This window comes from Spinacia oleracea, chromosome 4, assembly GCF_020520425.1.
Source record: "Spinacia oleracea cultivar Varoflay chromosome 4, BTI_SOV_V1, whole genome shotgun sequence".
NCBI classification, from domain to species: domain Eukaryota; kingdom Viridiplantae; phylum Streptophyta; class Magnoliopsida; order Caryophyllales; family Amaranthaceae; genus Spinacia; species Spinacia oleracea.
In genome coordinates, this window is record NC_079490.1 from 187,272,551 (window position 1) to 187,283,550 (window position 11,000).

An 11,000-nucleotide genomic window follows, 5' to 3' on the forward strand; every position below is an offset into this window, starting at 1 on the left:
TTAAAAGAATAAACAAGGAAGAGAGAGAAAGTGTAATTAATAAAAGTAAGATAAGGGATATATATATATATATATATATATATATATATATATATATATATATATATATATATATATATATATATATATATATATATATATATATATATATATATACATTACAGAAAAAATATTATAAGGGATAATAAAAATAAGTAAAGCTTAAAATAAATAAATAAGTAAAAATAAGTACATTTCAAAAAAAATAAAAACATAAATAAATAAATAAAAGTAAAAGTAAAAGTAAGAAAAGTCAAAATGAAAGTTGTATAAATCAAAGGAAATCATCAATATATATTCTCTCCTCCACTCTATCCTATCCAACGTCATATTTTCCTCAATCCCAAGAAAACTCATATCGTGGTCAATCACCCTACTCCAAGTTTTCTTGGATCTTCCCCTACCCCTTGCAATTCTATCACGTTGCCACCCTTCTAGCCTCCTAACAGGGGCATCACTTGATCTTCTGCTTACATGCCCAAACCATCTTAAACGATTTTCCATCATCTTAAACTTAATCGGTGTAACCCCTACTTTCTTCCTAATAATCTCATTTCTCAAATGATCCTTTCTTGTATGCCCACACATCCAACGTAACATGCTCATCTCCACCACATTCATCTTATGTACATGACAATGTTTCATGACAATGTTTTCACTGCCTACCAATCCGTGTCGTATAACAACGCCGCTCGAATTGCCGTGCAGTAAAAGTTTCCCTTCAATCTTTGAGGTATGCCTGGATCATATATAAATCCCGTGGCACTTTTCCGTTTCAACCAACCTACTATGGAAAAGTGTGATCAAGGTAAATATTTTTACCCAAAGTTACAATTTTACACCTGAGATAAAGTAAGTAATGGGACTAAAGTGGTTGTGGCCCCACTCAAGTACCACTTTCTTAAATACCGTGTAGAGGGGTATGTTGCAACAATGAAGAATCGGATGAAGTACATTTTTCGAATGATGAAGGTTGACCCGAAATTCTGGGATTGACTTTGTCATACGCATCTTACGTGTCACTTAACCATTGCCCACGTGAGATACATCGAGCACAGTCAATCCCGGAATCTTGAATCAATGTCCATAATCATACAAAAGGTAGTATCTTACAAGTTACTCCGTACAACATAAAGTTTTTATAAAATAGTTAATTACAGCATTTTTTTATAAGGTAATTTTTCAAAAAATGAATTTTATAAGGCGGTTTTTGACAAATTTACCGATGTATAATTTATCTCCCTTATATATAAGATAAGATTATACCTTCGTCATTAATTAATCTATAAATATAATTTATAAACCACTTTGTCAACATTGTTGATGTGATGAATAACTATAAATAGACAATTAATCAATTTCCCAAAATAAGAGCAAACAAAGAGTGGCCAAAATCTTGAAAAGATGTATGATTGCGTGAGCCAAAGGAGAAGAAAAAGAAATAGGACCATAATTGTGGATTAGATTAGTCTAAAATTTCTAGCTTTATTAAAGTAAGATTCACTAATTCTTTTATTGGTGGGGCTCAACAAATCAAGGGTTTCATATAATTTTTTTTCTTCACCCTTGTGACAACATCACATGTCAATGTAAGTTACTTTGACACAATTTTATAAGTTAATAATTGAAAGACACCAAGTTCCTACCTCCCTAAATAATTACAACATTTATTTTTGTCCGAATTTTCTAAAAATTTAATACTTCTTAAGGTGTTTTATTTATAATATTTCACTTAACTTTTCTGAATTTTATCTTATTTGAACTTATCAGGTGTTATTAAAATTTATTATAACATATTTTAATTGTAAATTGTACTTGAGTAACGTATTCAATTTGAGTTATCTAAACCCTTTTTTTTTAACTGAAATAAGTGGAAATAAGATGGCAGAATATTGCCTTGTATAGTTTGACATAAGACCGCAATTATTTTATTGTTTATCTCTTGCTAACTCCACTTAAAGTATGCTCCATTAACCTAAATATTAATTTTTCATGAACTCATCTTATTACAATTTATTTGAACTTACATTAATGTATTTGAACTAATCTGAACTGTTAGAGCAACATTAGCGCTAGTTTGATCTAAGACTTCCACATCAACTTTTTATTAATTTTTAATTTTTTAGATTCTTGTCAAGACCTTTTCAGACTTATCCAATTTTTTCACTTCATATATCCCTCGTACTCATCTAAGACTTGCAAAAACTATAAAATTAAAAAAAAAAAAAAAAATGAGTTCAGATTTACTCTGTATTGCTTTATCGTCTGAGATATAGTCTTGATATACCCAGCTAGACTTTTGGCATACTCACCCACTTAGAGTGTGTTCTATTCACATGATTTTCACTTATTTTTCCTAAAGTTATCTTATCTGAACTTATCTGAACTTAATTAAACTTATCTAAACTTATCAAAACGTGTTTTAGTTATAAATTGTACTTGGTCAACCCTTATTTTCCTAATTTTATCTGAACTTATCTGAACTTAACTGAACTTGTTTTTCCTGAAATAAATGAAATAAGGTTAAAAGAACAGAGCTTAAATTATACTGTACTGGGATAACTCTTTTTTTTTCTGAACATATTTTATCCGAATTTATTTTTCTGAAATTAATATTAAAAGCGTACAATATATTAAAAAAATGGCAAAAAATAAATTTAAATTGATGTGTCTATTGCATTGAAAGTACTTGATGACATTCAGGTCGTGTTACACATGCAAAATAAGATTAGAGTATAGTGAAGAGATAAAATCAAATAATGGGGGCCCACAAAAGTAGATGTTAAGAGTAGTCAGTTGGTTTAGTCTGGGAAAATAGACTATATATTTATTTAGTTGTACAACTCAAAACAGCTAGCAGACTGAGATTGAGACCGAGACTGAGTTAGTAAAGATGAATTGTTCCCTACATTCCAAATACGAGTACTCCGTGTTTAGTGTTTACAGACCGCAATTTAGAAGGTGGACTATAGTGCACATAGAGTATGGTGCACCTTAAGAACATTAGTATATATAATTAAAAGAATATCTGATTACGTGAAAAGAACATGGACATATATTTTTTTATATTTTTAATAAATTGTGATTTTTTATAACAAAAAAGTAAAACATTATATTGCATGTTCTTTTGTCGTAATCTCATGTTCTTTTGTTTATGCACATGTGTTCTTTTGGTGCACGTGGTGCACCATGCTCTATGTGCACCATGGTCCATAGTCCACGGATTAGTTTACGGACTGCCACCAGCTTTAGGCTTTAGCTATCAATTCACTCACGCGCTACTTGATCAATTCCAAGTGCATTTTCACAGGGTTACCTTTTCAACTTTACATCTAAATGGATCGGATCGGGCCGGTCCATAGCACGATACGGTTAAACCCGATAAGAAGCTACGGCATGGGGTATGCAAGATAGGCCTTGACTTGCGTACGTATGGGTAATATTAAGTTCAAAGTAGATATAGAGTACTTAGACACCAATAGGGGTGTTAATGAGTCGGGCCGAACCGAGACCGAGCCTTTATAGGCTCGGCTCGAGCTCAAAACTCGTGAGCACAAGCTCGACTCGAGCTCGAAGCTCATCGAGCCTGGGAAATTGGGCTCGAGCTTAAAACTCGTGAGCACAAGCTCGACTCAAGCTCGAAGCTCATCGAGCCTGGGAAATTGGGCTCGAGCTCGAAACATTAAAATCGAACTCGGTTCGGCTCGATAAGCTCGTTGAGGTTAATTCAAATTAATTTTATAATATTCTTATTTTAAATTACACATTATTGATTTGACTATACGTCTTTACTCATGATTTAAGTACGGGGTACTTTTTATTTATATAGAGCTCAAGTTCTTCATCTAAATATTTTTATATAAAAAATGAAATGTATTAACATGAAATATAGTGTTAATATTAATGAAAAAAATAAAAAAAAAATTACCTATTGTATTAACATGAATTATTTTATTAATATTAACATGAAATATTATATTAATAGTAATATTAACATCAAATATTGTATTAATATTCTGATCGGACATGATATATTGATATGAGCAGATCGGTTATGATCTCGACATATCGATTTTGATCTCTACATGATATGGACATATTAGTTTTTATCTCTACATAATCTTGAAATATCGGTTCTGATCTAGACATGATGTAGATTGATCGGTTTTGATTTGTGTGCATATTATATGGACATATCGGTTCTGATCTTGACGTGATCTGTACTGATCGATTCTGATCTAGACTTGATCTGTACATATCGATTCAGATCTAGACAGATTGTTGCCTGTATGAACATGGTCTGGACAGATCGTTGCCGATCTAGACATGATCTAGGCAGATCAGTGTTGATCTATACACGATCTAGACAGATCGGTGCCGATCTGGATATGATCTGAACAGATTGATAAGATCTGGGCATGATCTGGACAAATCAATTTTGTTATTGACATGATCATTAACAATAATAATAAGGATAACAATCCAAGGTAATAATAATTATTAGTATTATCTTATCTGATCGATTTGGTCTGATATGATATGAACTTATTTTTTCTGATCTGATATAATCTAAATCTGAAATAAGTAATAAGGTTGTGAAATAATTTGAACTAAACAGGGCATAAGAGAAACAAGAATACAATTAAGATATAAAATAGTAATTCAAATAATTGAAAAACAAATGAATAAAACGTTCATAGACGTAGGTGGAAAGCTAACAACACTAGTCTCTCCTTTCAAGTTCTTTGGGTGTGGTTCATGCCGCATGGTAAATCATCATGATTTACGCCCTCTCTTAGAAACACTCCTACCCAACATGGTAGAAGTTGTAGTTATACTTCCTCCGATTTTTTATACTTGTAACATTTGTCACTTTTACGCATGTCAAACTTTGATAATTAATATAGCTAATTCTCTTTAAGCAAAAATTACAAAAAATTGATATTGTGGAAATACACATTGAGATTACAACATCTTAAATGACTATATTTTATCTTACTTATAAACCACCAATAATAGTCAAAGTAGGATATGTGAATAGCGTAAAAAGTTCAAACATTACGAGTATTAAAAATCGGAGGAAGGATTAGGTAAATAAATTTCCAAAGTTTGTGAGGTGGGTGGTGTAGCTAAGTTGGTGAGGAAGTATTTTCGGATATCAGATATGTGCTTGCAAATACATATCATAGCAAAAGACAAAATAGGAAAAAGGACAAAAAAGAAATTAAATAGTACTTTTTAAAATAAAAATGGTACTTTTTTTTACAGAATGGTACTATTTTTTACAGAATGGTACTTTTTTTTTACAGAATGGTACTTCCTATTTTATCTTTTAGCTATTTGTCATTTAGCTGATATGTGTGTTTCCACACATATCTGATATGCGAAAAAACAACCTCCTAAGTTGGTAGCACTTTGCATTGGCTAGCTAGCTAGGGTTCAACACTTGAGCAAGGTTGGCCATGTGATAGCTAGGTTAGGTTAGGTTAGGTTAGACTTATCGATAATATTCTCGATCGAGTACTAACACGGACAATCGAGAAGTATAGTGTTCGAAATTCTAAATTGATATATAATTACGTTGTTCTTTACTCGCTCGATCATCCTATTTGTTACTAGACCTGGTTATTGGGCGGGGCGGGTCAGGGTCGGTGCGGGTCAAAAGAGGGTCGGGTATTGAAAGGGTCATTTTTAGCGGGTCGATAATGGGCGGGTCAAAAGCGGGTCGCGGGTCAATAGCGGGTCATTAGTGGGCGGGTCAATAAACGAGCAATGAAAAATGAAAAACAAAAGAGCCATGTGCAAGTACAAGTAAATACGAAGCTATACACGTAATTTTTTGTATCATTACTATTTTAATTTTCAAAATAATTGTAGTATAAGTTTGACCCTATAATGACCCTGTCCAATAAAGGCCCTGTCCAATAAAAGCCCTACCCAATAAAAGCCCTATTAACTTGACCCTAACCCTATATCCATTGGACTACCCTGTCCAATAACCAGGTCTATTTGTTACTAGAACAATACTTCGTTTAACTAGCTAGGGGTAGAGTAATATTTTTATATTCTATAACTAGGTTAACTTTAAATCAAAGAACACCTCATTTGATGTCAATGAGCTAACCTATACGGTGTGACACATGACCATATTTTGTTCTTATTTTCGAAGTTGGACTCAAATACATAAACATAAGGTTTTGATGTGAAAGTCACATCGATCAAACTAGTAGTTTTTGGAATCAAGACATCTTAAAAAGATATAGTCAAAATAATCAAAGAACACTTGTTCACTTGCCCTCTCTAAAATATGTATGTCTTATAATGCAATACTACACACGTTTCTTAATGGTTTTTTTTTTTGTTATGTCTAGAATCTTGGAGCTATTTAGAAGTTGAGGCATCTATTCATTTTGTTCTCATTATATAAGAAAAAACAGTCACATGAGGTTTTGTTTGATTCGTCTAAATAAGTGACTTAAAAAAAGTATTTTTTTATAAATTTTACTAATACAACCTTAATGGTAAAAAAATATACATTGGCAATGCACAATCAAAATAGGAAAGTCAGTTACAAAAAATAGGGAATAATGTTTAATCTATACTATATATTAAAAGACGTTACTAGGAAAGTTTATATGACATCCGACGCTATGTTTATGAGTCATTCCCTCTATGTAATCTTCACATACATAAAAAATAAAATAAAAAGAGTCAAATATGCATTGTTTGCATAAGTTTTGAACCCCTAAGCATACCACTATGCAAATGTTATTCATTTGGCAACCCAGTGCATCGCCCGATCTCAAAATTTAGTTTTTTATACTCTTCGTATGATATAAATATACTTCGTATATGTGTAAATGTTAAAATAAGGACAAATCGTGCTAAGGGCACACCCCGCTTGTTAATAGGCAATGTCGGGTTATCTCAAACATTGTTTTTGAGAAGGAACAATGGGAGTAATTTCACTTGAGTCTATGTTTGATCACAAGTCCTAAAGTAGTAAAATAATGAAGAGTCATTGTTGAATTGTTTAATTGTTCAATTGTTTGTACGTTGTGTCTTGAGTAGAGTCTTGAGTCACCTTGAACATAATATACTAATTAACGTAAAGTGTAACCCAAAGAGCTTCAAAACTCTTGGAACGTATATACCTTGAGTATGAACAATGGGGGGAGTCTTGCCGGAAAACTTATACTCCTAGAATGATACAAGATGTTGTTTCATTCTTCTTTTATGCCGTTGTGCATTGGAATTCCTGTCGGTATGGCCCGACTGTCGGTAGTAGCCTGACTTATTTTGGTGTATGGTTGGCTCCCATCACCCTTTTCTTTCCTTTTGAGGATACTTTACTTTACCCGTTCGAAGCTACTTTTTATTAATCTGTGAGTCAAGAGTCGTGTCAAGTGTCGAGTCTTGTCTCCATGATTGTTTGTTTATTATATGGATTTTGCATGTGGATTATTTAATTTTTCGAGTGAAGCATGTTAGGATAGAATGTTATTCTAGCTTGTTCGTACTCAGCTTTTGCTGACCTCGTGCTTCATGTCTCCTAGTCATGGCCTTTGCCTTAATGACCCTAGCTATGATGATCCATCGATTGCATTTGCGTTGTTGGGGAGTAGATTTATAAAAAAACAGGTTTGTAGAGATAACTTGCGGGAGAAGTTATCATGGGATTCGAGTTGAGAGTTTTATTCTTCCGTATTTTATAAACTCTATTTTATTTATAGTCATGACTAATACTACTATTTAAAGTTAATGGATTTTAAATGATTTGATACTTTGGATTTGGGCCTCAACGGTTCCAACTTGTATTATGTTTTGAAAGTTAGTTAATTCCGCTGCGTAATTCTGGTAAATAGCCTTAGCCGTTATCACGGTGGCGATAATATCTTGGTAATTCCTGTGTTTTAAGTTGGAAAATGTGTTATAAAAAGCAAGGAATTATTAGGGTGTTACATCTAAACTATAATAGATGGCCCATGAGAAAAAGATGAATCACTAGTGGAAAAAATGCCTGTTGTAGCCCCCTTATTGAGGGGGGCATACATAAGTGAGCCTCAATAACCACTCAGTCAACGCGGGTCAAATGTTTTACTAACAGATTGGGGCGGGCTTTTGTGGTGTTCGCTTCTATAGATACTGTTGAAGGGGGCTTTTGATTGCCCGCCTCAATAGACACTAGTCTAAAGGGGCGGGCTTATTTTTGTTCGCTTCAACAGGTCTTCGCAACATTTAAACCTCCTCATTTCATCTGTTTCATTTCTCTCTCTTCTCTTCACTCTCCTCTCTCCTCTCCTCTCTCCTGGTTCAAAACTCCTCAAACCCGCTATTTCGTCAACAAATCGGGCTCCCTCTCGCTCTCCTCACAGTCGTTGGCTTCCATGGAAGCTTTTCCTCCGCCTTCCATGGAAGAGTTACAAAGCTAGGGTATCTCCGCGACCTCTCTCCCTCGACTCTTCAAACTCGTCGATTTGTCTCCCTCCTCAAGCTAGGGTATATCGATTCGACCGTCATCTACTTCGTATTCTCGAGGAAGACGGCGTCGTTCTCCAAATGAGGTAACTCTTTCATCTCTCTCCATCTCTCCTGCATTCTTCAATTCTTTTAGGTTTTTGATTTTTCATATTATTTTTTATTAACTCTTTTGATTTATAATTTAGGTTTTTGATTATTTTTGTTGATTTTAACGATTTTTTATTCTCTAAAGGGAGGTGGCGGTGGTGGAGGTGCGGCTCGGGTTTAGGTAGGTCGTGGGTGGTCGGATGAGGCGACGCAAGCAAGGTGATGGCTTGCTGGTGGCTCTGATCTTGCGGTGGTAAAGAGATCTTCTTCTTCTTCTTCTTGGAATTACTCTCATCAATTCCAATTAATGATTTACAATTGTGGTGAATTTAGGTTTTTTATTTTAGGTTTTTTGTCTCAAATTAGTTGCGGTGGTGGTGGTTTGTAATCTGAATTCATTGATGAGTTTGGATGCATGATTAATTTGTTCGGAAGATAGGGAAGAAGACAGTACGAAGTAGAATATGTGGGTATGAGGTTGGGAAAAAAAGCATATTGCTCTTCCATGATTAGCAAAACATGTTTTTAGTTGGTAGGAATTGCTGTTGATTTCTGAACCTGAACGTTCTTACTTTTTAGTCAGTTTTTCATTGTATTCTAAGTAGTCCTAGTAACAAGGAAGAATTGCGAAAGAGGTTGAGTGTTGCTGAAGATGATGATGAATATTTGAGTTGGGATATTGAAGATGATGATGAGCCAATTAAGAAAAGCTAGAGAAGAAGGGTATGATACTTAGTATTGGATGTCATGTAATTGTTTAGTTTCAAGTATATTCCTAAGTTTAATTCTTTTGTGTGGTTTTTAAGGTCATTGTATAAAGTATCAAAATATGCTTTGTTCTAATTGATTTGAAATTGAATACTACGGAGTACATTACATTACACATTACAAGAAGAAACGGCAGTTACATTGAATTCATTACCAAGTTGATTATTTCATTGTTAATACTTGTCAAGTCTAAATTGCTAAAATGTTGAATTTGAATGTTACGAGGGTCTATTTGAGGTTGTTTTGGCAATCCTTGTTGATTTACTAGATGGTTGATTGGTTTAGTTGTTGTGGAACAATACAAGTGTAGTTAGATGAGATGTAGAATAGATTATATAATATATAGGGTGGTAAAGGTGAAACATTTTAAGGTTGTAAAATTAAGTTAGGAAGTGTAGAGGGATATGGAAGGTGCAGCTTATGATGCCAAACGATCATCATCATTGGCTCATTGCTCATTGCTCATTGGCTCAGTGCTCGTGTCTTGGGTTATTACTTAATGATTCATCTAGCAATTTAAGCCTACTAACTGCACAACAAGTTGTTGTTAAGGATCATGTTTATGCTAATAGAAAATATGTTATGGCTGTCTAGTACTCTAGTGGAGATCAGACTGAACTGAATATCTGCAGTCAGTCCCTTGTCCATAAGCTTAATAGTTACTACTGCTCTGTCAAGTGTCAACTATCAAACATGTTGATAAATTATAAATCATAACAAATCACAGATGCTAGAAAAGGTATTTTCTATTTTTCTATTAATTTTATGTTAGTATTAAAACTTTTGTTTTGATTACTGATTACAATCTTGTTTCAATCTTGTTTCTAGCTAGTAGCAAAATATACAGAATACCATAATCGTGGCCTGATTTCAAGCAACTGTCGTAAAGGTTGTTTTTCTTCTCCCTCATTTCAGTTTCTTATTGTTAATTATTTTTAACTTTGTTCACTTTTGTATGAGATAGAGACTGGGAATAGGTAGTTTTCTGATGCTTATCAAGTGTTCTGTAATACATCTAATGCTTATTGATCTGTGATCTATTTTCTCCCTTGAGACATAGAGAACGGGCAGGAAAAGAATTTAATATTTGTCATCTCCGAATGCACCAAAACATCAACTGCAAAATATACCTGATTGAACTCCAGTAAAACAGAACTGTAATTTTGATGATCTTCTTCCATTTCTTTTCCTATTAAGCGTCTTTCAGTGTTCTCCTGAGAAATTTTTACCATCCAGATATTCTGATATTGGATTCTCATGTATGATTAGTAATGGTTTTTGGTTCCACATGCAACAAACATCAACTACAATGTATATTTTCTTAAAGTTCAGTAAAACTGAACTGTCATTTTGCCATTTTTGGTGAACTTCGGGCATTACTTTGTTGTTTAACTGATAAATTTTTACCATTCATATATCATACCTTGCTTTATCTTGGATTCTCATGTATGATTAGTAACATTTTGTGGTTCAAAATGCAGCAAACACAGCAGTACATTGCAGCAACAGGAGGGCAAGCAGCCATAAGCTCCATACAAAGCTCCATATTTTAACTCATCCAGACATCAAGGTATGTTCACTTTCTGGATTGCTGGTGTATGGCTTTAAGAATTAATATTCTGTGA